Source organism: Trachypithecus francoisi, unplaced genomic scaffold, assembly GCF_009764315.1.
Source record: "Trachypithecus francoisi isolate TF-2019V2 unplaced genomic scaffold, Tfra_2.0 Lachesis_group0, whole genome shotgun sequence".
NCBI lineage: Eukaryota > Metazoa > Chordata > Mammalia > Primates > Cercopithecidae > Trachypithecus > Trachypithecus francoisi.
Genome location: NW_022681453.1, coordinates 157211101 through 157237775, shown reverse-complemented (window position 1 = coordinate 157237775; position 26675 = coordinate 157211101). Strand labels below are relative to the sequence as shown.

The 26675-nt window shown below is 39.0% G+C and overlaps 1 protein-coding gene across 4 annotated transcripts in view; it reads left to right on the top strand.

Moving 5' to 3' along the window:
- Nucleotides 1-26675, top strand: part of NCK1 (NCK adaptor protein 1) — a 105140-nt gene that overhangs the window by 54849 nt on the left and 23616 nt on the right. Inside the window, exon 1 of one of the 4 annotated variants that reach the window (XM_033212561.1) lies at nt 20152-20168. The exons of the other annotated variants lie outside the window; for them this stretch is intronic. The gene's annotated coding sequence lies outside the window, so the exon portion shown is untranslated. Of the gene's footprint in view, nt 1-20151; nt 20169-26675 lie in introns of those variants that run through there. 4 annotated transcript variants of the gene reach the window in all.

Below are 26675 nucleotides of genomic sequence, written 5' to 3'. Positions count from 1 at the left end.
TTAGTAGTGACTTTTCAATCTCCAGTTGTTAAAGGTAGAATTGAAAGTGTTTACCATTCAAAAGTACTTCAGTATTTTAGTAAAAACATACATTATAGTAAACAATGATAAATATGATTTTCAGGGAGGAAAAAAGCATGCAACTCTTTATAATAGCAAAATAGTCTGTTTACTTAGGGTACATATGTCCACAACCGTATCACTTTGTCATATTAACATTCCTTCACCAATATTTGCAGGGACCCATATAGTCTTAGTAATCAAAGTATTTTTTTTTTTTTGGAGATGGAATCTCGCTCTGTCGCCCAGGCTGGAGTGCAGTGGCCAGATCTCAGCTCACTGCAAGCTCCGCCTCCCGGGTTTACGCCATTCTGCTGATTCTCCTGCCTCAGCCTCCCGAGTAGCTGGGACTACAGGTGCCTGCCACCTCGCCCGGCTAGTTTTTTGTATTTTTCTTAGTAGAGATGGGGTTTCACAGTGTTAGCCAGGATGGTCTCGATCTCCTGACCTCATGATCTGCCCGTCTCGGCCTCCCAAAGTGCTGGGATTACAGGCTTGAGCCACCGCGCCCGACCAATTAAAGTATTTTTAATTAGTTTTTAAAAATATTAGAATGGATAATGTATGCCTGCTTTAAATACAAAGGAATGATAGGGAGTTTTAAAAGATAAAGCCTTGTTCAAAAATGCGGTAAATTTATCTGTAGAATCAGTGGACTAGATGTACAGCTTGCAAAGTGAGGGTGAGGCCACAATGCTAGCATTTGGTTATGGAAGCCGGGTTGAGATGGTTCTGAATTTATGTCCTTACAAGATCATCAGAGCTGAAAGAGTCACACATGAAACTGGAGACCAAATCTGTGGATACTGAGTAAAACAAGAAACAGGGATAGGTTGTCCCACCTGTTAAAGGAGGCAAACTGCAACTGATTACTGCCAGCGTGGTGACATCTAACTCCAAAGGAGACTGACAATATATATTTTTATTGTAGTGCCACATCCCTTACTCAAAATTGGTAGCGCTTAGGAAGAAGAGAACAGATAATAAAAGTAGACAGCTAATGGTTTCTGCATATGAAGGTACAAAAATTATAAGAACATTACAAGAGAATTTCAGATTCAGTGGGATATATACAGTATAGTGCTGTGGTTTGAATGTGTTCCCCAAAGTTAATGTGTTGGAAAGTTGATGCAGTTGTGTTGGGAGGTGGGGCATAAAGGGAGGTGTTTGGGTCTTGGGGACACTGCACTCATGAATGAATTAATGCTGTTATCTTTTTTTTTAATTATTATTATACTTTAAGTTCTAGGGTACATGTGCATAACGTGCAAGTTTGTTACATATGTATACTTGTGCCATGTTGGTGTGCTGCACCCATCAACTCATCAGCACCCATCAGCTCGCCATTTACATCAGGTATAACTCCCAATGCAATCCCCCCCCCCCCCCATGATAGGCCCCGGTGTGTGATGTTCCCCTTCCAGAGTCCAAGTGATCTCATTGTTCAGTTCCCACCTATGAGTGAGAACATGCGGTGTTTGGTTTTCTGTTCTTGTGATAGTTTACTGAGAATGATGGTTTCCAGCTGCATCCATGTCCCTACAAAGGACACAAACTCATCCTTTTTGATGGCTGCATAGTATTCCATGGTGTATATGTGCCACATTTTCTTAATCCAGTCTGTCACTGATGGACATTTGGGTTGATTCAAAGTCTTTGCTATTGTGAATAGTGCCGCAATAAACATATGTGTACATGTGTCTTTATAGCAGCATGACTTATAATCCTTTGGGTATATACCCAGTAATGGGATGGCTGGGTCATATGGTATTTCTAGTTCTAGATCCTTGAGGAATCGCCATACTGTTTTCCATAATGGTTGAACTAGTTTACAGTCCCACCAACAGTGTAAAAGTGTTCCTATTTCTCCACATCCTCTCCAGCACCTGTTGTTTCCTGACTTTTTAATGATTGCCATTCTAACTGGTGTGAGATGGTATCTCATTGTGGTTTTGATTTGCATTTCTCTGATGGCCAGTGATGATGAGCATTTTTTCATGTGTCTGTTGGCTGTATGAATGTCTTCTTTTGAGAAATGTCTGTTCATATCCTTTGCCCACTTTTTGATGGGGTTGTTTTTTCCTTGTAAATTTGTTTGAGTTCTTTGTAGGTTCTGGATATCAGTCCTTTGTCAGATGAGTAGATTGCAAAAATTTTCTCCCATTCTGTAGGTTGCCTGTTCACTCTGATGGTAGTTTCTTTTGCTGTGCAGAAGCTCTTTAGTTTAATGAGATCCCATTTGTCAATTTTTGCTTTTGTTGCTGTTGCTTTTGGTGTTTTAGACATGAAGTCCTTGCCCATGCCTATGTCCTGAATGGTATTACCTAGATTTTCTTCTAGGGCTTTTATGGTATTAGGTCTAACATTTAAGTCTCTAATCCATCTTGAATTAATTTTCGTATAAGGAGTAAGAAAATCTAGGTATTACCTAGATTTTCTTCTAGGGCTTTTATGGTATTAGGTCTAACATTTAAGTCTCTAATCCATCTTGAATTAATTTTCGTATAAGGAGTAAGGAAAGGATCCAGTTTCAGCTTTCTACTTATGGCTAGCCAATTTTCCCAGCACCATTTATTAAATAGGGAGTCCTTTCCCCATTTCTTGTTTTTCTCAGGTTTGTCAAAGATCAGATGGCTGTAGATGTGTGGTATTATTTCTGAGGACTCTGTTCTGTTCCATTGGTCTATATCTCTGTTTTGGTACCAGGACCATGCTGTTTTGGTTACTGTAGCCTTGTAGCATAGTTTGAAGTCAGGTAGCGTGATGCCTCCAGCTTTGTTCTTTTGACTTAGGTTGTCTTGGCAATGCGGGCTCTTTTTTGGTTCCATATGAACTTTAAAGCAGTTTTTTCCAATTCTGTGAAGAAACTCATTGGTAGCTTGATGGGGATGGCATTGAATCTGTAAATTATCTTGGGCAGTATGGCCATTTTTACGATACTGATACTTCCTATCCATGAGCATGGTATATTCTTCCATTTGTTTGTGTCCTCTTTGATTTCACTGAGCAGTGGTTTGTAGTTCTCCTTGAAGAGGTCCTTTCCATCCCTTGTAAGTTGGATTCCTAGGTATTTTATTCTCTTTGAAGCAATTGTGAATGGAAGTTCATTCCTGATTTGGCTCTCTGTTTGTCTGTTACTGGTGTATAAGAATGCTTGTGATTTTTGCACGTTAATTTTGTATCCTGAGACTTTGCTGAAGTTGCTTATCAGCTTAAGGAGATTTTGGGCTGAGACAATGGGGTTTTCTAAATATACAATCATGTCATCTGCAAACAGGGACAATTTGACTTCTTTTCCTAACTGAATACCCTTGATTTCTGTCTCTTGCCTGATTGCCCTAGCCAGAACTTCCAACACGATGTTGAATAGGAGTGGTGAGAGAGGGCATCCCTGTCTTGTGCCAGTTTTCAAAGGGAATTTTTCCAGTTTTTGCCCATTCAGTATGATATTGGCTGTGGGTTTGTCATAAATAGCTCTTATTATTTTGAGGTACGTTCCATCAATACTGAATTTATTGAGCATTTTTAGCATGAAGGGCTGTTGAATTTTGTCAAAGGCCTTTTCTGTATCTATTGAGATAATCATGTGGTTTTTGTCTTTGGTTCTGTTTATATGCTGGATTAAGTTTATTGATTTGCGTATGTTGAAGCAGCCTTGCATCCCAGGGATGAAGCCCACTTGATCATGGTGGATAAGCTTTGTGATGTGCTGCTGAATCTGGTTTGCCAGTATTTTATTGAGGATTTTTGCATCGATGTTCCTCAGGGATATTGGTCTAAAATTCTCTGTTTTTGTTGTGTCTCTGCCAGGCTTTGGTATCAGGATGATGTTGGCCTCATAAAATGAGTTAGGGAGGATTCCCTCTTTTTCTGTTGATTGGAATAGTTTCAGAAGGAATGGTACCAGCTCCTCCTTGTACCTCTGGTAGAATTCAGCTGTGAATCCATCTGGTCCTGGACTTTTTTTGGTGGGTAGGCTATTAATTGTTGCCTCAATTTCAGAGCCTGTTATTGGTCTATTCAGGGATTCAACTTCTTCCTGGTTTAGTCTTGGGAGAGTGTAAGTGTCCAGGAAATTAACCATTTCTTCTAGATTTTCTAGTTGATTTGCGTAGAGGTGTTTATAGTATTCTCTGATGGTAGTTTGTATTTCTGTGGGGTCGGTGGTGATATCCCCTTTATCATTTTTTATTGCGTCTATTTGATTCTTCTCTTTTTTCTTCTTTATTAGTCTTGCTAGCGGTCTATCAGTTTTGTTGATCTTTTCAAAAAACCAACTCCTGGATTCATTGATTTTTGGAGGGTTTTATGTGTCTCTATCTCCTTCAGTTCTGCTCTGATCTTAGTTATTTCTTGCCTTCTGCTAGCTTTTGAATGTGTTTGCTCTTGCCTCTCTAGTTCTTTTAATTGTGATGTTAGAGTGTCCATTTTAGATCTTTCCTGCTTTCTCTTGTGGGCATTTAGTGCTATAAATTTCCCTCTACACACCGCTTTAAATGTGTCCCAGAGATTCTGGTATGTTGTATCTTTGTTCTCATTGGTTTCAAAGAACATCTTTATTTCTGCCTTCATTTCGTTATGTACCCAGTAGTCCTTCAGGAGCAGGTTATTCAGTTTCCATATAGTTGAGCGGTTTTGATTGAGTTTCTTAGTCCTGAGTTCTAGTTTGATTACACTGTGGTCTGAGAGACAGTTTGTTTTAATTTCTGTTCTTGTACATTTGCTGAGGAGTGCTTTACTTCCAATTATGTGGTCAATTTTGGAATAAGTGTGATGTGCTGAGAAGAATGTATATTCTGTTGATTTGGGGTGGAGAGTTCTGTAGATGTTTGTTAGGTCTGCTTGCTGCAGAGATGAGTTCAATTCCTGGATATCCTTGTTAACTTTCTGTCTCGTTGATCTGTCTAATGTTGACGGTGGAGTGTTGAAGTCTCCCATTATTATTGTATGGGAATCTAAGTCTCTTTTTAGCCTCTAAGGACTTGTTTTATGAATCTAGGTGCTCCTGTATTGGGTGCATATATATTTAGAATCGTTAGCTCTTCCTTTTGAATTGATCCCTTTACCATTATGTAATGGCCTTCTTTGTCTCTTTTGATCTTTGTTGGTTTAAAGTCTGTTTTATCAGAGACTAGTATTGCAACCCCTACTTTTTTTTGTTCTCCATTTGCTTGGTAGATCTTCCTCCATCCCTTTATTTTGAGCCTGTGTATGTCTCTGCATGTGAGATGGGTCTCTTGAATACAGCAAACTGATGGGTCTTGACTCTTTATCCAGTTTGCCAGTCTGTGCCTTTTAATTGGAGCATTTAGTCCATTTTCATTTAAGGTTAATATTGTTATGTGTGAACTTGATCCTGGCATTATGATATTAACTGGTTATTTTGCTCGTTAGTTGATGCAGTTTCTTCCTAGCCTCGATGGTCTTTACATTTTGGCATGTTTTTGCAACAGCTGGTACCGGTTGTTCCTTTCCATGTTTAGGGCTTCCTTCAGGGTCTCTTGTAAGGCAGGCCTGGTAGTGACAAAATCTCTAAGCATTTGCTTATCTGTAAAGGATTTTATTTCTCCTTCACTTATGAAACTTAGTTTGGCTGGATATGAAAATCTGGGTTGAAAATTCTTTTCTTTAAGAATGTTGAATATTGGCCCCCACTCTCTTCTGGTTTGTAGAGTTTCTGCCGAGAGATCTGCTGTTAGTCTGATGGGCTTCCCTTTGTGGGTAACCCGACCTTTCTCTCTGGCTGCCCTTAAGATTTTTTCCTTCATTTCAACTTTGGTGAATCTGGCAATTATGTGTCTTGGAGTTGCTCTTCTCGAGGAGTATCTTTGTGGCATTTTCTGTATTTCCTGAATTTGAATGTTGGCCTGCCCTACTAGGTTGGGGAAGTTCTCCTGGATGATATCCTGAAGAGTGTTTTCCAACTTGGTTCCATTTTCCCCCTCACTTTCAGGCACCCCAATCAGACGTAGATTTGTTCTTTTTACATAATCCCATACTTCTTGCAGGCTTCGTTCATTTCTTTTTCTTCTTTTTTCTTTAGATTTCTCTTCTCACTTCATTTCATTCATTTAATCCTCAATCGCTGACACTCTTAATGCTGTTATCTTAGGAATGGGATCCATGACTTCCCCCGCCCCAGATGTTTGATGCCTTCGTCCTTGTTATCATGTAGCAGGAAGGCCTTCACCAGATGCTGGTGTCTTGATCTTGAACTTCCCACCCTTCAGAACTATGAGGAAATAAATTCTATCCTTTATAAGTCACCCAATCTCAGATACTCTGTTATAGCAGCACAAAATGGACTAAGACAGTAAGAGAGAGGTAGAAGTTAGGTAGAATCACAGAGAAGGGAGTGACTGACTGCTCAGAGATATCTAGGCAAATGATGCAAAGAAAACAAGTGAATTGGGTCTTAAAAATACATAGAAGTTTGCTGAGAGGGGAAGGGCATGCTAGACTGAGGAATGAAGCACTATGTGAAACGAGCTCAAACTCGTAATTTTGTAAATGCTAAAAACCACATGCATGATATTCTGTTGAGATGCCACGGATACAAAATGAAACAAGGCTGTTTCCTCTAAGAGCTTGCTATATTATATATAAGAGAGACAATTATTTAAACAGCCAGTGTCAATGGCAGGATGTCGAGTGCTGTAGTAATCTAAATGTCCCATGTGCACTTGAGAAGAATATGATTTCTGCTGTTAGATAGTATTCTCTGTTACAGCTAATTGGTTTATAGTGTTAAGTCCTCTTTCCTCTTTTGTCTGATTATTCTACCCATTATTGAGAATCAGGTATTGAAGTTTTCAGTGATTATTGTAGAACTGTCTTGTTTCTCCCTTAAATTCTGTTAGTTTTTGCTTTATATATTTTGATGGGCTGTCATTACATGTTAAATGTTTATCATAGTATCTTCTTGCTATATTAAACTTTTTATGAATGTATGGTATCCTTCCTTGTCTCTTATAATAACCTTCTTGTTTTATAGTCTATGTTGTCTGATGTTAATACAGCCCACCTCACTTCTCTTATGGTTCCTATGTGCATGGACTAGCCTTTCCCTCCTTACACGTTTTACCTATTTGTGTCTTTGGATCTAAAGTGAGTCTTTTACGGATAGCATATATTTAGAATATTTTTTTCTATTCATCTTGCCAATCTCTGTCTTTTGATTGGAGAGTTTATTTACATTACAGTAATTACTGGTAAGGAGAGACTGCTGTTATTTTGCTATTTGTTTTCTTTATGCCTTACAGCTTTCTTGTCACTCATTTGCTGCATTACTGTCTTTTGTGCTGTATTTAATATAACAATTCCATTCTAATTTCCTTTTGTGTCTCTTCATTAGGCTATTTTTTGTAGTTACCATGGGGATTGCATTTAACATTCTGAAGATAAAACACTCCAGTTTAAATCTGTACCAGCTTAACTTCAATAACATACAGTAACTTCCTGTACAGCTCAGTCCCTACCCCCTTTTGGTTGTTTTATGCATTTGTCTCTTATGTAGACAATAAAATGTGGAGTAACAAACTAAAGTTACAACTATACTAGCTTTTAGAGTAGTGTTTTTGTTGTGTAGTAAAGTTGTGTTTAAAAAATTACAAACCGAATAAACCTCAGAGTTACAAACCAAAGTTACAGTAATACTAGCTTTTATACTTGCCCATGTATTTACTTTTACTTTATATAGCTTCAGATTACTATCATCCTTTTATTTCAACCTGTTTGACTTCTCTTAGCATTTCATTATTCCAGTTTTAAATTTAATATTGTTAATTGGCAAATCATAATTTTATACTTTTCTGGAGTACAATGGGATGTTCTGACGCATGTATACAATGTGAAATAACATATCCATCACCTTGTTTACATATCATTTTCATAACGAGACATCTAAAATGTACTCTTAGTTATTTTGAAATATATGATACATTAATATGGCCTCAAAACTTAGTCCTCCTCTCTGAAACTTGATATCCTTTGATCAACAACTTCCCATCCTGGCTTCTCCCCGGTCTCTGGTAACCATCATTCTACTCTCTACTTCAATGAGTTCAGCTTTTTTAGATTCCACATATGCATGAGACCATGTCTTTCTGTGCTGGCTTATTAAATTTAGCATACAGTTCTCCAGGTTCATTTATGTTATTGCAAATGAAAGCATTTCCTTCTTTTTTAAGGCTGAATTTCACTGTGTATATACACCACATTTTTTGTTCATTAATCCATTGATGGACACTTAAGTTGATTCCATATCCTGGCTATTGTGAATAATGCTGCAATGAACATGGGGATATAGATAGCCCTTTGCCATACTGATTTTAGTTCCTTTGGAAAAATACCCAGAAGTGGAATTGCTGGATCATATTGTAACTCTGATTTAGTTTTTTGAGGACCCTCCATACTCTTTCATAATGGCTGTACTAATTCACATCCCCACCAGCAGTGTGCAAGTGTTCCCTCTTCTCTGCATCCTCATCAACCCTTTTATTGTTCTTTTTGATAAAAGCCATTCTAATGGATCTTAGAATGTTTTGAATTGCATTTTCCTAATGATTAGTGATGCTGAGCATTTTCTTATATATCTGTTGCCATTTGCACATCTTTTTTTGAGAAATGTTTGTTCAGGTCTTTTGCCTATTCTAAAACCAGGTTGTTTTCTTGCACTGAGTTGTCTGGGGTTCCTTGTATATTTTGGATATAACCACTTATCAGTTGTATGGTTTGCAAATATTTTCTCCCATTCTGTGTGCTATCTCTTCGCTTTTTTTTTTTAGACAGAGTCTCACTCTGTCGGCCAGGCTGGAGTGCAGTGGTGCAATCTTGGCTCACTGCAACCTCCACCTCCCGGGTTCACGCCATTCTTCTGCCTCAGCCTCCTGAGTAGCTGGGACTACAGGCGCCCGCCACCGCGCCCGGCTAATTTTTTGTATTTTTAGTAGAGACAGGGTTTCACCGTGGTAGCCAGGATAGTCTTGATCTCCTGACCTTGTTATCTGCCCGCCTCCGCCTCCCAAAGTGCTGGGATTACAGGCGTGAGCCACTGTACCCAGCCTGTCTCTTTGCTATGCAGTTCTTTTTAGTTTGCACCTTTAGGATTTCTTGCATAGAAGGTCTGGTGGTAATGAATTTCCTTAACTGTTGTTTATTTTGGAAAGTCATTATTTTTTCCTCACTTTTGAAGGAAGTTTTGCCAGTATAGGATTCTTAGCTGACAGGTTATTTTTTTTTCTTCTTCTCCCCTTTAGTAGATAATTAGACCATTAGACTGTATTAGCCCACTGTGTTTTGGCCTTCAGAGTTGCTGATGAGAAATCTGCTTATAATGTCATTGAGGATCCCTCATATGTGACAGATTACTCTTACTCCTTTCAAGAGTCTGTTTGTTTTTGGATAGATTCTAATGTGTCTTGCTATGTGTCTCCTTGCGTTCATGCTACTTGGAGTCTGTTAAGCTTATTGAATATGTATATTCATGTCCTTCATCAAATTTGGGAAGTTTTTAGCCGTTATTTTTTCTTTTCTTTTTTTTTTTTGAGACCAAATCTCGCTCTGTCACCCAGGCTGGAGTGCAGTGGTGTGATCTCAGCTCACTGCAACTTCCGCCTCCCAGGTTCAAGCAATTCTCCTGCCTCAGCCTCCCAAGTAGCTGGGACTACAGGCATGTGCTACCACGCCTGGCTAATTTTTCTTTTTAGTAGAGATGGCGTTTCGCCATGTTTGGCCAGGCTGGTAGCCATTAGTTTTTCAAATAATCTCTTTGCCTCTCTTCCTTTGGCACTCCCATAATGTATATGTTGGTTCTCTTAATAGTGTCTGTCTGCCTCTGTTCACTTTTCTTCAGTCTTTTTTTTTTTTTTTTATGTTGCCCTATCATCACACTTGCTGATTCTTTCTTCTGCCTGCTCAAATCTTTATTGGAATCCCTGCAGTGAATTTTCCATTTTAGTTATTGCCCTCAGGAGCTCCGCAGTTTCTTTTTAGTTTCCTTTGAGATTTTTTCCCTCCTCTCTTTTTTTTTTTTTTATTTTTTAAGACAGGATCTCAGTTTGTCACCCAGGTTGGAGTTTGGTTGTGTTATCATGGTTCATGGGCTCACTGCAGCCTCAAACCCCTGGGCTCAAGCAGTCTCCTTACTTGAGCTTCGTGAGTAGCTGGAAATACTTCTGCTGCTATGCTTGGCTAATTTTTATTTTTATTTTTATTTTTTGTAGAAGCAGGGTCTTGCTATTTACCACACTGGTCTTGAACTCCTGGGCTCAAGTGATCCTTCTGCCTCAGCCTCCCAAAATACAAGGATTACAGGTGTGAGCCACTGCACCCAGCCTCCTTTGAGGTTTTCTATCTCTACTCATCTTCCTACTTTCTTTGTACATTGTTTTCTTGCCTTTCTCCATGTCTTCTTTTAGTTCTTTGCACACCTTTAAGGTAGCTTTTTTAAAGTCTTTGTCTGTTAGGCCATCTTCTGATCTTTCTCTGGGAAGTTTTCTGTTGGTTTATTTTTTTCCTTCATATAGGCCATACTTTCCCATTTCTTTGTGTCCCTTTTTGTTGTTGAAAACTGGACATTTGAATCTGCTAATGTGATAACTCTGGAAATCAGGTTGTCTCCTTTCCTCAGGATTTGCTGTTTTTTTTTTTTTTTTTTTTTTGGTGCGCTTGTTTTTGTTTTTTGGGAGTCTCATTTTGTCACCCTGGCTGGAGTGCAGTGGTATAATCATGGCTCACTGTAGCCTTGACCTCCTGGGCTCAAAGGATCCTCCTGCCTCAGCTTCCTGAGTAGCTGGAACTACAAGTATGTGCCACTATGCCTGCCTAAGTTTTTATTTTTTGTAGAGACAGAGTCTCATTATGTTGCCCAAGCTTGTCTAGAACTCCTAGGCTCAAGCACTCCTCCCCCTTTGGCCTCTCAAAGTCTTGCAATTACAAGTTTGAGCAACTGCACCCAGCCCTTTTTGTTTTTTGATTGTTGTAGGCTATCTCAGATCTTTTCTGAGCCTTTGGTTTTTCCTGGACAGGCACAGTGATTTTCTAAATTCCCCTGTTTATATGGCTGCTTCTGAATGTCCTAGTCCTTTAATGTCTGGCTTCCAAAAAGGGAGAAAGAGAAAAATGAAGAAAGAAAAATAAAAGGCACTGGTCTTTTAAATCTCCTTCAGCCTGGCTGCGGGGAGCAGTGGCCTCTAGCTATTGGGAGGGAAGTGAATCAGTAGTTGCCTGCTTCTGTGTATGTATCTCAGTAATCAGAAAGCACAATTAGCTGTCAGAGCATAGATACCTGATAGTTGGAGGACAGGCCTTATTGCCCTAAAGCTGTGGAACACATGCATGTCTGCCTGGGGATTGGGGAATGGGTAGTCTGAACTAAGAGGTGAAATTGACTAAAAGTAACAGCAGTTTATTTCTAACCCTTTCCCTGGAAATTGCAAGCTTTAGAATGTGCTCCAGAGTTCCAAAATATTTACATAAGACAGATTATACTAGTACAATTGTTGTCTAGGTGGAGAGGAGATTCTTGTTGCTTCCTACTCTGCTTTCTCCCCAGAATCCTCTAATACATTTTTTAAAAGTTTCGTTAGAGTTAGAAGAGTTCTTTTTCTCCTTAATTTTGAGGAAGTCAAGAATAGGAAGTTCATTATCACTCAAAATCCGTTTGAGACCTTTTATTTAGCTTTCATCTTCAGTTAGCAAACATTTATAGGAGGAATTTGTGTTTCAGATCTTTTTTGCCCCCTAATGTGACAACTAAATGCTTCCAGCTAGAAGATACTGGGACTTGAAACTGGGAGATCACTTGCTATGGTTTGAATGTTCTCTCCAAATGTCATGTTGAAATTTGATCCCCATGTTGGAAGTAGTGCCTAATGGGAGGTGTTTGGGTCATGGGAGTGGATCCCTCATGAATACATTACTGCCATCCCTCTTAAATAAGTGAGTTCTCACTATGTTAGTTCCTCTGGGAGCCAGTTGTTAAAAAGAGCCTGACACCTCCCCGTTTTCTCTCTTGCTTCATCTCTCATCATGTGATCTGTGTACATGCTGGCTTGTCTTTGCCATCTCTCATGAGTGGAAGCCTTCTGAGGTCCTCATCAGATGAAGATGCCCAATCTTGAACTTTCTAGCCATGATAAATTGTGAGCCAAATAAGCCTTTTTTCTTTGTAGATTAGCCTCAGGCATTCCTTTGTAGCAACACAAACGGACTAATACACACCTTAAGGAGGCTTCATCAAGTAGGTCGCATTACTACTAAGGTGTAGCAGTAGTGAGAATGGAGATACATGGATTCATTTGAGTCCTATTAAGAAGATAAAAGGGACATGATTGGGTCTGTTGGGGGTTGACGTAGTAGCATTAACTAATCCAGACTACTGGATTTATGGTGGTACTTTTTCTTGAATTATAGATCACAGAAGCAGAAAGTATCATAGGGAAAGGTGTATGAAGGTGTGCCTATGCAATAATATTGTAGAAGTTGCAAAGTTCTTTTATACCCAGGATTTTTAAGTAAGAATGTACGGAGTGTACTGGTTCCCTGTAACTCCAGTAGGTCTTATGGCATGCATAGGCCAAAATGACAATGGGAGGCATGATAAACTTTTATAGGGCTGTATTAGTCTACTCTTATGTTGCTATAAAGAACTACATGAGACTGGGTAATTTATAAAGAAAAGAGGTTTAAAAGGCTCACAGTTTTCTCAGGCTGTATAGGAACCATGGCCAGAGCAGCAGGAAGAGAGTGAAGGTGAAGGTGCCAAACACTTACTTTTTTTTTTGTTTGAGATGGAGTCTCACTCTGTCATCCAGGCTGGAGTGTAGTGGAGCCATCTTGGCTCACTGCAACCTCCACCTCCCAGGTTCAAGCAATTCTCCTGCTTCAGCCTCCCGAGTAGCTGGGATTACAGGTGTGCACCACCACGCCTGGCTAACTTTTATATTATTAGTAGAGACAGGGTTTCACCGCATTGCCCATGCTGGTCTTGAACTCCTGACCCGAGGTGATCTGCCTGCCTCAGCCTCCCAAAGTGCTGGGATTACAGGCGTGAGCCACTGCGCCCAGCCTAGCCAAACACTTTTAAACAACCAGGTCTCATGATAACTCATCATGGAACAACAACTATCACGGAACAACAAGGGGAGAAATCTGCCCCCGTGATCCAGTCATCTCCAGTCACCTGGAGATTACAATTTGACATGAGATTTGGATGGAGACACAAATCCAAACCGTATCTAGGGCTAAGTGGTAGAGTCCTAAAACCATTTTATGATAAAAATGACATAAACTCATGGAAGGCATGAGGGGGACTTGGAATTAAGTGCAGCAATTAATATGAAAAATACTCAAATGTTATGATTAGTCATAAGTTAAATATGTCTGATATTTCAGGTTAACACAGGTTTTATGTATGTGAACTCACTCAAGAGGGATGGCAGTAATGTATTCATGAGGGATCCACTCCCACGACCCAGACACCTTCCATTGGGCCCCACTTCCAACATGGAGATCAAATTTCAACATGAGATTTGGAGAGAACATTCATGTAAGCATATACAGGTTTTAGGAATATGCTTACTAGAAGAGATGACACAATCTAAACCTTAATAATAATGTAAAGCATGGGGAAATTATAGTCTTAGGGTCCTCTGTGTTAGTTTGTGTATGTTCTTTTGGAAATATATATAACTTGGAATGACACCAAAATATGATAATTAGAAGAGTAAGGATCAGAATAATGAGGGTTTAATGTAATGAAAAACTTAGAAAACAAAACCGTGAGTTTGTTTAGTTCAAAAAATTGAAATTGTAATTTTAACAGTAAAAGAGACTTTTTTTATATTATCCAGTTCAATTCCCTTGTTTTGTAGATAAGGAAATGGAGTTTCTGGGAGGTTGGTATGACAGGCCCTGAGTGATAACTAATGGCAGAGCAGTGGCTACAACCCGAGTGTGTGGCTAGGAGGGAAACTGAATTTATTATAAGCATATTTTGCTTATAGGGGCAGCCAAACAGGGCTGAAAACTAGGGTAAGATAAACAAGTTGCCTAAGGTGAAAAATTGTACGTTTGTAATTTCATATGTAATTTCAAATGTAAATTCATATGTAATATGTAAACATAGTATAAAATGTCAAATAATACTGAGACATTTAGGGATAGTCTGAAGGAGCTAGATGGGGTGTTACAGAAGAATTTTCCCTTATGAATTAGTCCCTGTGTGTGCAGTAATCAACAGTTTGCAGGCACCTGTGGAGCATTGCTTCAGTTTATGTGAGAACAATGTGACATGTTCTGTGTCAAGCTTGTACAACCTATGGGCTGCATGCGGCCCACGACAGCTTTGAATGTAGCCCAACACAAATTTGTAAACTTTCTTAAAATATTATGAGCCGGGCCGGGCGCGGTGGCTCAAGCCTGTAATCCCAGCACTTTGGGAGGCCGAGGCGGGCGGATCACAAGGTCAGGAGATCGAGACCATCCTGGCTAACACGGTGAAACCCCGTCTCTACTAAAAAATACAAAAAAACTAGCCGGGCGAGGTGGCGGGCGCCTGTAGTCCCAGCTACTCGGGAGGCTGAGGCAGGAGAATGGCGTGAACCCAGGAGGCGGAGCTTACAGTGAGCTGAGATCTGGCCAGTGCACTCCAGCTTGGGTGACAGAGCGAGACTCCGTCTCAAAAAAAAAAAAAAAAAAAAAATATATATATATATATATATATTATGAGCCTTCCCCCCCACCCCCCGAATCAGCTATCAATTAGTGTATTTTATGTGTGGCCCAAGATAATTCTTCTTCCAGTGTGATCCAGGGAAACCAAAAGATTGGACACCCCTGTCTATGTTAAGCCTCATAGATCTTTCTCAGGCCTGGCCTGATTCCTATTCTCATTTTTTCCTTGAATCATATCTCAGAGACTATATTTTACTTTGGTCTTTAAAGTTGTTTTAACTTTCACAATCCTTTGGGGAGTTTTCTCCAGCTTTTGGAAAATTGGAGAATCTAGACAGTCTTCCTAGCGCCTTCTACCTTACAGCCCATGTAACCAAATATGGAAGCAATTTAGAGATAATAGTAAAAGGGAAATAAAGGATAGCTCATCTCTTACACTTTTCCTGTCATGCCTCTGGTTTCTAGTTTGTGACTCCTGTTTTATTTTTGAGGGTCGAGTTACTTAGGTCAGTTCTCTCTCCTTAGGTAAATGGTCATGTTTCTTTATTTATAAAACAGTTCTTTCCCACAGCACTTACGAGTTAGAGGTGGTTTAGGTTGAATAAAATCTCTGCTTCCATGCCTCAGGAAGGTAATTCCCAGAACCTTCACAATGGATGACAAATACATCAGTAAGCTCTCCCCAAATATTAGTGCTTCCCTTTTTGGCATCACCCTTTGTGAGGAGAATAAAACCAGAATCCATAGTCTGTATCTTACAACCAGTGGGTATAAATTTCTTATGCTGCTTCTCTGGATCTGTCCTGTTTTATACCTGACACCTGGCCTGTCCCCAGGATCATTATTCTTTTTGTTCTTTACACCTTTAGAGTTCAAGACAGGCCATTTGTTTTTACATTACATTTAAAAATAAATTGTTTATGTGGAGGATTCTGGGAGCTAAGAGTTTATAAAGTGAAAAGATGAGTGGTTTTATTGATCCAGCCAGAGTTGGCTAAATGTATAAGCAGGTAGCTGCACATTGGACCTAATTTACAAATGTGCAGTTGGCATAGTTTGTGATGCTGATGGAATCAGGATAAGTTTAAAGTCAGTCAGCAGTATAGATAAAATAATATTAACAAGGAATACAGAACTTTTCCCACAAGCCTGAAAGCTTTTCCAGGATAGACACTATACTTGATTTAGCTTTGTAAGCTATATAGCTCATACTGTACCTGTCACATAGTAGTAGGACCTCAAAAATAACTGGTAAATATGGTAAAATCAGTAGTTTGGTTGTTTATAAGCTCCATATAGCATTCATTCTTAGCTTTCATTAATCCCAATCCAAAATGTAGACATACATGTTGTAAAACTGGGAATGTCTGTTATTGCTAGTGTTAGGGTTTCCTTAATTCTCCCTCTGACGTTTTTATCCTTTGGTTCATTTTTCTCCATCTGGAATCTTTCATACAGAGTTTTGTTTTGTTTTGTTTTTTCTCTTTTAAATTTGATACTCTTCAGTCCAGGTGCCTATTGTTCTGTATATTTTCCTTATTTGTTTTGTTTTAGCAGGCAGGTAATTTTTGGTTTACATAGTGAAAACTTCACATAGAATCTGGATTGAGAATTTACTAGACTCGGGGCTCAAAAAATGGAATTTAATCCTCTCTGCTTCATTGTCAGGTTTTACATGGTGACATCTACTCTGAAGTTTTCATGCTGTCAAGTTAAGGCCATTGGGAAAAGAGAGTATCTTTCCAGTAGCTCCTACAGACATCTCAGGAGTCTTTCTGAGTGAATAACTTGGGTTTTAAGTTCATTCTTGAATTAGTCACAAGAATAAGGGAATTTAACATTCTGATTGATCATGAGGTGAGTTACATATTCTACTCCTGAGTTGATGGAACTCTACCTGAACAATTTAGAAATAGAATTGGGGGATGGGATTGTAGGGAATAGTTAATCAGAAGAAAGTTGAGATATGGTTACAAAAAGAAGAGAGAATGGATGCTGGTATAGCTTAAGAGTAGCTTAATTTCCATTGACTTAATTTTGATTTTTAAGGAGTCATTGAGATTTTCTACATTATTTTTTAAAATTATCAAAGTAGTATATGAACATAAAGTCCCAACTAGTACCACAGACATAGCTATAACAAAAATAGCGTTTCTTTGTTCTCCCCCTTGTTTATCCTCTGCCTTGACTCAATGGGTAATCGCTTTCAAATTTTTAAAGCTGTTTCTTCTGATATTCTTTATTGATATGAGAGGTGACAATGTGCTAGCAGCCCTCACTCTCAGCACCTCCACAACCTCGGCGTCCACTCTGGCGGCGCTTGAGGAGCCCTTCAGACCGCCACGGCACTGTGGAAGCCCTTCTCTGGGCTGGCGGAGGCAGAGCTGCCTCCCTCTGCTTGCCGGGAGGTGTGGAGGAAGAGGCGCGGGCGGGAATCGGGGCTGTGCGCGCGGCGCTCACAGGCCAGGGCGAATTCTGGCGGGCACGGGCTCAGCGGGCCCCGCACTCAGAGCAGCCGACTCCGCCGGCCCAGGGCAGTAAGGGGCTTAGCACCCGGGCCAGCAGCTGCAGAGGTTGAGCCGCATCCCCCAGCAGTGCCGCCTGCCGGTGCTGCACTCAAATTCTTGCTGGGCCTTAGCTTCCTCCCCAGGGGGCAGGGCCCGGGACTTGCGTCCCGCCCTGTCTGAGCTCCGCCCCTGCTGTGGGCTCCCTCTAGGCCAGAGAGTCCTCGAAGGGCACCGCCCCCAGCTCCGTGGAGCCCAGTCCCATGGACAGCCCAAGGGCTGAGGAGTGCAGGCATGGCTTGGGACTGGCGGGCAGCTCCGCCTGCAGCCCCAGTGCAGGATCCACTAGGTGAAGCCAGCTGGGCTCCTGAGCCGGTTGGGGACTCGGAGAACTTTTGTATCTAGCGGGAGGATTGCATGTGCACCAGTCAGCACTCTGTATCTAGCTAATCTACTGGTTACTTGGAGAGCTTCTATGTCTAGCTAGAGGATCATAAATACACCAATCAGCACTCTGTGTCTAGCTCAAGGATTGTAAATGCATCAATCAGCATTCTGTGTCTAGCTCAGGGTTTGTAAATACACCAATTGGTACTCTGTGTCTAACTCAAGGTTTGTAAATACACCAATTGGTACTCTGTATCTAGCTACTCTGTGTCTAACTCAAGGTTTGTAAATACACCAATTGGTACTCTGTATCTAGCTAACTCTGGGTCTAGCTAACCTAGTGGGGACTTGGGGAACTTTTCTGTCTGGCACTCTGTGTCTAGTTCAAGGATTGTAAATGCACCAATCAGCACTCTGTCAAAACGGACCACTCAGCACTCTGTCAAAACGGACCAATCAACTCTCTGTAAAATGGACCAATCAGCAGGATGTGGTTGGGGTCAGATAAGGGAATAAAAGCAGGCTGCGGGAGCCAGCGGGGGGAACCGGGTTCTCTTCCACATTGGGGAAGCTTTGTTCTTTTGCTCTTTGCAATAAATCTTGCTGCTGCTCACTCTTTGGGTCCATGCTGCTTTTATGAGCTGTGACACTCACCAGGAAGGTCTGCAGCTTCACTGCTGTCAGCAAGACCACGAACCCACCAGAAGGAAGAAGCTCCAGACACATCTGAACGTCTGAAGGAACAAACTCCGGACATACCACCTTTAAGAACTGTAACACTTGGGAGGCTGAGGTGGGCGATCACGAGATTAGGAGATCCAGACCATCCTGGTTAACAGGGTGGTGAAACCCCATCTCTACTAAAAATACAAAAAATTAGCCAGGCGTGATAGCAGGTGCCTGTGGTCCCAGATACTCAGGAGGCTGAGGCAGGAGAATGGCGTGAATCCAGGAGGCGGAGCTTGCAGTGAGCCGAGATTGTGCCACTGCACTCCAGCCTGGGTGAGAGCAAGACTCCGTCTCAAAAAAATAATAATAATAATAATAACACTCACCGTGAGGGTCCGTCACTTCATTCTTGAAGTCAGTGAGACCAAGAACCCACCAATTCCGGACACAGATACGTGTCTAAATAATATATATATATTATCTTTTAGTTCATTTCTATTAAGATAAATGAAGATGCAGTCAGCCCTCCACATCTCTGGGTTCTACATCACAGATTCAACCAACCACAAGTAAAAAACATTCTGGAAAAAAAGAAACGCTAATTAAAATATACAAACAAAAAACCCAATATAGTGAAACAATTCACATTTTATTATATTAGGTATTATAAGTAATCTAGAGATGACAACGTATACAGGAGGTTGTGCATAGGTTATGTACAAGTACTAGGCCATTTTCATATAAGAGACTTAAGCGTCTCTGGATTTTGGTATTGAAGAGAGGAAACTGTAACTGATTTCCCTTAGATTAAGCTTACCCAACCTGTGGCCTGTGGGCTGCATGCAGCCCCGGATGGCTTTGAATGCAGCCCAACACAAAGTCATAAACGTTCTTAAAACATGATGAGATTTTTTGGTGGTTATTTTAAGCTCATCAGCTATCGTTTAGTGTATGTTTTGTGTGACCCAAGACAGTTCTTCCATTGTGGCCCAGGAAAGCCAAAATATTGGACACTCCTGCCTTAGATACTGAGGGCCAGCTGTGTTAATTCATGTAACCTTTCTTGGCCTCATTGTCTTGATAAAATGATATATATTCAGTGTTTTCATTAATGACCATGTAACCATGTGAGTATTGTTTATTACTGGCTTACCTCATATGATTAAATTTCTTTTCTTGTTTAACTTAGTTTTTCTTGAAATTTATAAAGTTCTCATTAAATAAATGATGGTTGATCCATACAATGGACTACTCAGTGCTAAAAAGAATGAACTACTGATTTACACAACAACACAAATGAAGCAAATGCATTATGTTACCTGGAAAAGCCAGACTCAGCAGCTACATATAACATTCTGGAAAAGGCAAAACTACATAGGGACAGAAAATAGATCAATAGTTGTCACAAACTAATGGTTGGGGATGGGTTTGAATACAAAGCAAGAAGCAATTTTTTTTTTTTTCTTGAGAGGGAGTGATAGAACTGTTCTTACTTAGATTATGGCAGTGATTACATAACTCTTAAGTGTTTGTCAAATTTTATTCACACCAAACAGTATAAATGTCACTGTATGTAAAACAGCAAAAAAAAATGGCCCTATTTTTATCCATCTATTATGTATCATTCCTCAATATATATCCACAGAGTTTTGCAGATCTTACAAATACTGACAATGTAATTGAATTTCATGTAGCCTCTGGAATCTCCAGTGAAAAAGGAAATTAACATCCTAGTATTATGAAAATAGTTTTGGCTCCATAGACCCCTTAAGAGATCCACTTTAGTAACCCTTTCTTAGAGTACTGCTAATGTAAATACATGAATAATGCTAGACAAAACATGTTCTTTCCCAAGCTACTTTTATAAATTCTGTAGGTATAGCTATATATTAATGACACCAAGTTTGTCAAATCATTTAGTCATATTGTGTTGTAAACTCTGAGGAAGGATACTGTTTGCTGTGTATATAGGTCATGATAAATAGGACCTTTTTTGGCAAGTCAGTAGTTATACTCTAAGGAAAATGTAAGGAACCAGCTAGCAATAAAATAAAATTCTAAAGGGAAATCTCTTGTTCAGTTTTGGATTCTGTTGTACTTTAACACATAACTTGACAATTTCCTGCTTCTGATAAGAATCAGCTAAGTAACAATACCCAAGTGACTAAGTCCGGAAGTTTGGTTGGGGTACAGATCTCGCAGTAAACAATGAAGGGGGAAAAAGTCCCCGATTAACTAACTTGGATATGCTGTAGGTAATGCAAAAAGACAAGGCAATTCATAAGATGATTTTATTCTCTTCAACTTTTTAAACCTTAGTATCTCATCAAGTAATTTTTATTGGTAAATACTCTTACTAATGAAACAACTGATGAAACAGATCCCTCCACTGGGAAAACAAAAAATTACAGGCTAGTCAGAAATAAAGGCTACTTAAAAATTAGGGTTTTTTTTTTCTAAAACAGTGTACGTCAAATAAAATTCCATCTAATTCTGTCGACTTTTGGAAATATCACTTTGAAATCATCCCCAATATGAGAAGGCACAAAACAATGACAAAGGCAAAAGTACTATGCATAGCACAATTCATTCACTTATTCACTCAACAAATGTTTATTGAGTGGTTAGTAGAGACTAGGAGACAGAGCCAAGGAATGAGAATAAAGAAAGATAGGCAAAAAGTTTGCTCTTAAAAAAAACTCAACTATAATTCTGTTTCTTCAACAAACTTTTAAATGTCTTAGATATATGACATTACTCTCTATATGATTATTTTGTTAGACATTACAAAATATTACTTTTATTATTCCTCTGAACTATAATAAAGTGAACCAAGATCAGTATCATCATCCTATAATCTGAAGATTATTATGTTTTATCTAAAGAAAGAAGCCATTATGTGACTACAAAAGTAAGAGCAATAAATAATCTTGCTAAATTATGAGCAAATTAGATATAAACCACCAATTATGGAAACATATAACATAATAATGTCATAATTAACACAACAAACATGTAAGTACATTAATTCTTACTGTACTATATGGGAATTATGCATAAATGGCCTTATAGTTTATTGTAATCATATTTTTAAATTTCTAAAAAATTGTGGTAAAAACAAAGGTTATGAACTGAATTTTATCCCTTCAAAAATTCACACATTGAAGTCCTAACCCCTAGTAGTTCATAATGTGACTATATTTGGATATAGTGTCTTTAAAGAGGTAACTGAAGTAAAATGATATCGTTAGGATGGACCTTAATCCATTATGACTCCTCTTCCTGGTTCACCTGGCGGAAAATATTGGCATTAAGTACATTCACATTGTTGTACAACCATCTATTTCCAGAATAATCTTCATCTTGTAGAACTTAAACTCTGTACCCATTAAACAGTAAGTCCCCTGTATATAGATAGCCAAACTACCAATCATGTATGAGAGAACAAAATCATTTTCAGATACTAATTCTAAAAAAATTTAATTCCAATATATTCTTAACTCAGGAAACAACTAGAGGACGTGCTCCAGCAAAACGAAGGGTAAAGCAAGAAAAAGTAAGACATAGGATCTAGGAAGCAGAGGAACTGTGGGCAGTAGTTCCAGTAGTGGTTTCATTTTCTAAACTTTTGCTGTGGTGTTTGCGTCTTTGCTTTATGGAGGGATGCGTGGGGCTTCAGTGGTGTTTATATTGTACTTCATTTCTTAATGCCTTTGTGATGCTTCTTTGGATATTCCATGCATTTCCAGTTTGGGAGAGCCCAGTACTTACGTTGGTCCATAACTAGAATTATAGATGTCAAAGATAAACCAGACACTAGTTAAAATGGTAAGGATAGATTTTATTAAGTAACTATTGCAGTAGGGAAGAGAGTCCAGTGTGAACTCAACTCACTTTGGCCAAAACAAAAGGGGAAGATACTTTTTAAAGGTTGAGTGTACTAAGGGAAAGACACTGCTAAGGAAAAGAAAGGTGATTTTTTTGTTTTGTTTTTGTTTTTGTTTTGATACGGAGTCTGTCTCTGTCACTAGGCTGGAGTGCAGCAGCGTGATCTCAGCTCACTGCAATCTCTGCCTCCCAGGCTCAAGCGATTCCCCTGCCTCAGCCTCCTGAGTAGCTGGGACTACAGGCACACACCACCACGCCCAGCTAATTTTTTTGTATTTTAGTAGAGACTGGGTTTCACCATGTTGGCCAGGATGGTCTCAATCTCCTGACCTCGTGATCCGCCCGCCTCGGCCTCCCAAAGTGCTGGGATTACAGGAGTGAGCCACCATGCCCGGCCAGTGAGTGGTTTTTAAGGTGAGTAGGTGGTCCATGTGAGTAGGCAATCTGGGTTTGTTATTGGCATTTATCTGGAAGAGAAACAAACTTGTATTTATGACAGGAGGCAGTGATGCAGACTAGGCCCACCAATGTTTGGCCCTTACCCACTCACCACCAGGGACTGGGAACGAAAGTGAAAGTTATCTTTTTGATTGTTTGCATTTCAAAGAGATAGTTCACAGGTCCTTGAGAAGATAGTTCTCGATGGTAGAAGATTTATGTCACAAAGGGGCAGAGAAAGGATTTATAATTTCAAGCTTTCTAAGGTAACTGCTCTAAATGGGGGTTCAGGCAACCATCTGCCTATCACCAGATTTTGGCTGGAACAAATGGTAAATTCTGGCTATGTGGAACCTTTTCAGGTAAGGAACTTTATGGAGTTGGAGTCATTATTCTAGGATATGGGGAAAAGATACGGACAAGTAGTTCACACAGACAAATGTAAATATCCCTTAAATATGGGAAAACATATCACTGTAATAAGAGAAATACAAATTACAACTCTGAAATACTATTTCTCCCCTATTAGATTGGCAAAAATCCAAAAGATTGACAACATAGTTTGTTGGCAAGGCTGTGGGGAAATAATCACTGATATATTGTATTAGGAATTTTTTTTTTTTTTTTTTTTTTTGAGACGGAATCTCGCTGTGTCGCCCAGGCTAGAGTGCAGTGGCACAATCTCGGCTCACTGCAAGCTCCGCCTCCCGGGTTCACGCCATTCTCCTGCCTCAGCCTCCCGAGGAGCTGGGACTACAGGCACCCACCACCATGCCCGGCTAATTTTTTGTATTTTTAATAGAGACGGGGTTTCACCGTGTTAGCCAGGATGGTCTCGATCTCCTGAACTCGTGATCCGCCTGCCTCGGCCTCCCAAAGTGCTGGGATTACAGGCATGAGCCACTGCGCCCGGCAGGAATTTTTTAAAATAGTTTATGAATACAGAATTTAGCAATATCTCACAAAACTATACAAACCTTAGCTAAAACTCAGCATTCTTCTATGATTCCAACCCAAAGGTACACTAACAGAAACTCAAAATGACACGTATATGAGGCTGTTCATTGAAGCACTATTTAATCCCGGAAAATTAGAAACAACCCATTAACCTTCAGTAAGGTCTAGTTGAAGAAAGTGCTGTTTACATAATGATGAAGCACTCTGCAATTGTTCGAAGTAGTAGATATATTAGTAAAGGAAGTCTTATATGCTGCTGTGGAATGATCTTAAGGATATATAGTTAAACTAAAAATGAAAAGATTCAGACAATATAGTCTGTGCCTGTGTGTATGCGTGTGCGTGCTCACCTGTGTGCGTGTGTGTGTGTGTTTTGTTGTGGGGGTAGATAAAAATTAGAATTTTTAATTTTCTTATATATTTTTCTTGAATACTTTCCTTAAAATATTAAAAAAAAATAGAAACATAAACCAAAACAAATAAATGACTGTCCAGTTGGGTGGATGGGAGAGGGGAGAGAAAAGAGAAGGTATGGAAGAAGACCTCTAAGTGTTTTAAATATGTTTGATATTTAAACATATTTAATGTTTAAACATTAATATAAACACTATTAAATATAATGTTGAAACATGTTTGATATTTAAATGTCAACCTTGCTTGATAGTTTAGCTTTTAGAACCATCCAAATGTTTTACATAATTACGAAACAATTACATTTTAAAAAGGGAAAATAAAGTGATCTTCAAAAAATGGAAACAAGTGAGCTTAACTCTACGTCCCGTTGGTGTCGTAACCACACAGAAGTATGTATTCTACCTTTTCTGTAAGGTTTTATGTCTTAGGGTAATAGAACAATTAGGCAAAATTTTTCTTTGCGAATAATCACAGTTTCTGAAAGCAGGTAAAGCTAGCGTATCATCATTTTTGAAATAGTTGATCTAGGCAGTGATCATCAGTGATAGGTAAAACCATTGGGTAGAGGTTTGATGGGGGAACTTTATAATGGATAAATCAGTTCAGTGCTACAAATCTGCCATTCAGTCTTAACATCACAGAAAATGGTTCAGGCAGACATAATGTGCCTACTAATAAATGGCAGTAAGAAGTACACAGGAATACTTACGAATTCTTGCAACAATGACAAAACGACCTCTGGAAATAATTACCAGTTTATAGGGGATAGAGGAACACATGAAAATACACATTAGCCAAATTCACGATGTGGGAAATGCTACAGGACAAATGAAGCCAACTTCTTAAATAAATGACATAGAGTGGGGAAAGAGAATGGTGTCAGAGACTTAAAACATATCAGCTTAAGTACAATATATCGACTTAGTTTAGATCCCAGTTCACACCAACTGTAAGAAATGTTTAAAAAAATACATTCAGCAAAAATTGAATATTAGCATTAGATGAAGTAAGTGTTGCCGGAGTTCTTAATAAAGAAACACCTTTTCAAAATGAGCTTTGGAAAATATACTGATAATTTAATTTTAGTATAATTGACTTATTTGCAATCTTGTGTATTTTAATGCATCAAAAACATTGTGAGTAGAGGTTCTATGTTTCACCACACTGCTGGAAGGCAGGAGGAGGGGAGGTCCATGGCTTAACCCATTTATGCCTAGTGTTCCATTATTGGAACGCTAAGCTTGTGAGAGTTATTTATATCCCACTCAAAGTCATTACCAAGGTCTGATTTTTCACACACACACACAGAAGTTGCAATCTCCGGCATAAATGGGTTAGAAAGGGAAAAGGTCAAGAGCCCTTGATTTGTTCATTTTCAAGGGATATGGGTTTTTAATCTGTTAGTCCTTAATGAAATCATGGGATTCCAGTTCCCCTACCAAAAATTAGGGGGATAGCTGAACCACAAGTCATAATATTGATAAAGTTGGATGATAGGTATAGGGTTCATTATACTGTTGTTCTCTTGTGTATATGTTGAAAAGTGCCATAACTAAAAAACTTAAAAGCATTATATAAATTTTTAGTTATTATACCAGTAATGTAGTAGAATGCTATTTTTGCACATTCTGGGGGAGCACTAGATAATATTGGTGATACTTTTGTCACCCTGATAAAGTATGGTATTTCAGTTTAGTTTTCATTTCTTTAATTATAAAGATATTCAGGATCTTTTGAATACTTTTTGACTATTTGTGTTTTCTCTTTCAGTTTTTACTTTAATCAAACTTTTTATTTTGAGATCATTATAGATCCACATGCAATTCTGAAAATCTTTAGAACTTATTGCGAGATCCAGTGTATGTTTTCTTCTAGTGGTAATACATCTGGCAGAAGTATAGTACAATATCACAAGAATATTACAAAATTTCTTCATGTTGCCCTTTTATAGCCGTACTTACTTCCCTCCTGTTCCCGCTACCCCGTTAACCCTGGCAACTACTAATCTGTTTCTAATTTCCATATTTTGTCATTTTGAGGGTTTTATATAAATGGAGTCATATAGTTAACCTTTGAGATTGGCTTTTTTCACTGAGCAATTATAATTCCCTGGAGATTCATTCAGGTTTTGTGCATCAGTTGTTCCTTTTTGGTATGAACGTACCAGTTTAATTACTTGCCTGTTGAAGGACATCTGGGTGGTTTCTGGTGTTTGACTGTTAGAAATAAAGTTGCTGTTAACGTTCATATAAAATGTAAACATAAGTCTTCATTTCTCTGGGATAAATACCCAGGAGTACAGTTGCTGGGTTATATGGTAGTTGCATGTTTAGTTTCACGAGAAACTGTTAGACAATTTTGCAGGGTGTCTGTACCATTTTACATTCTCATCGGCAGTATATGAGTGACCCAATTTCAGCTTACCCTTGTCAGCATTTGGTATTACCACTCTTAGCCATTCTGACAAGTGTGTGTAGTGACATCTCAATATGGTTTTAATTTGCATTTCCTTAATACCTAATGATGAACACCTTTTCATCTGCTTATTTGCCATCTGTAAATCTTCAGTGAATGGTTCTTTGTGTTTTTTTGCTCATTTTCTAGTTGGATTTGTTTTTCTAATGTTTCTTTAACTTTTCTAACTGCTTAAGATACTCAGTTCATTAATTTATTTTTAGCTCT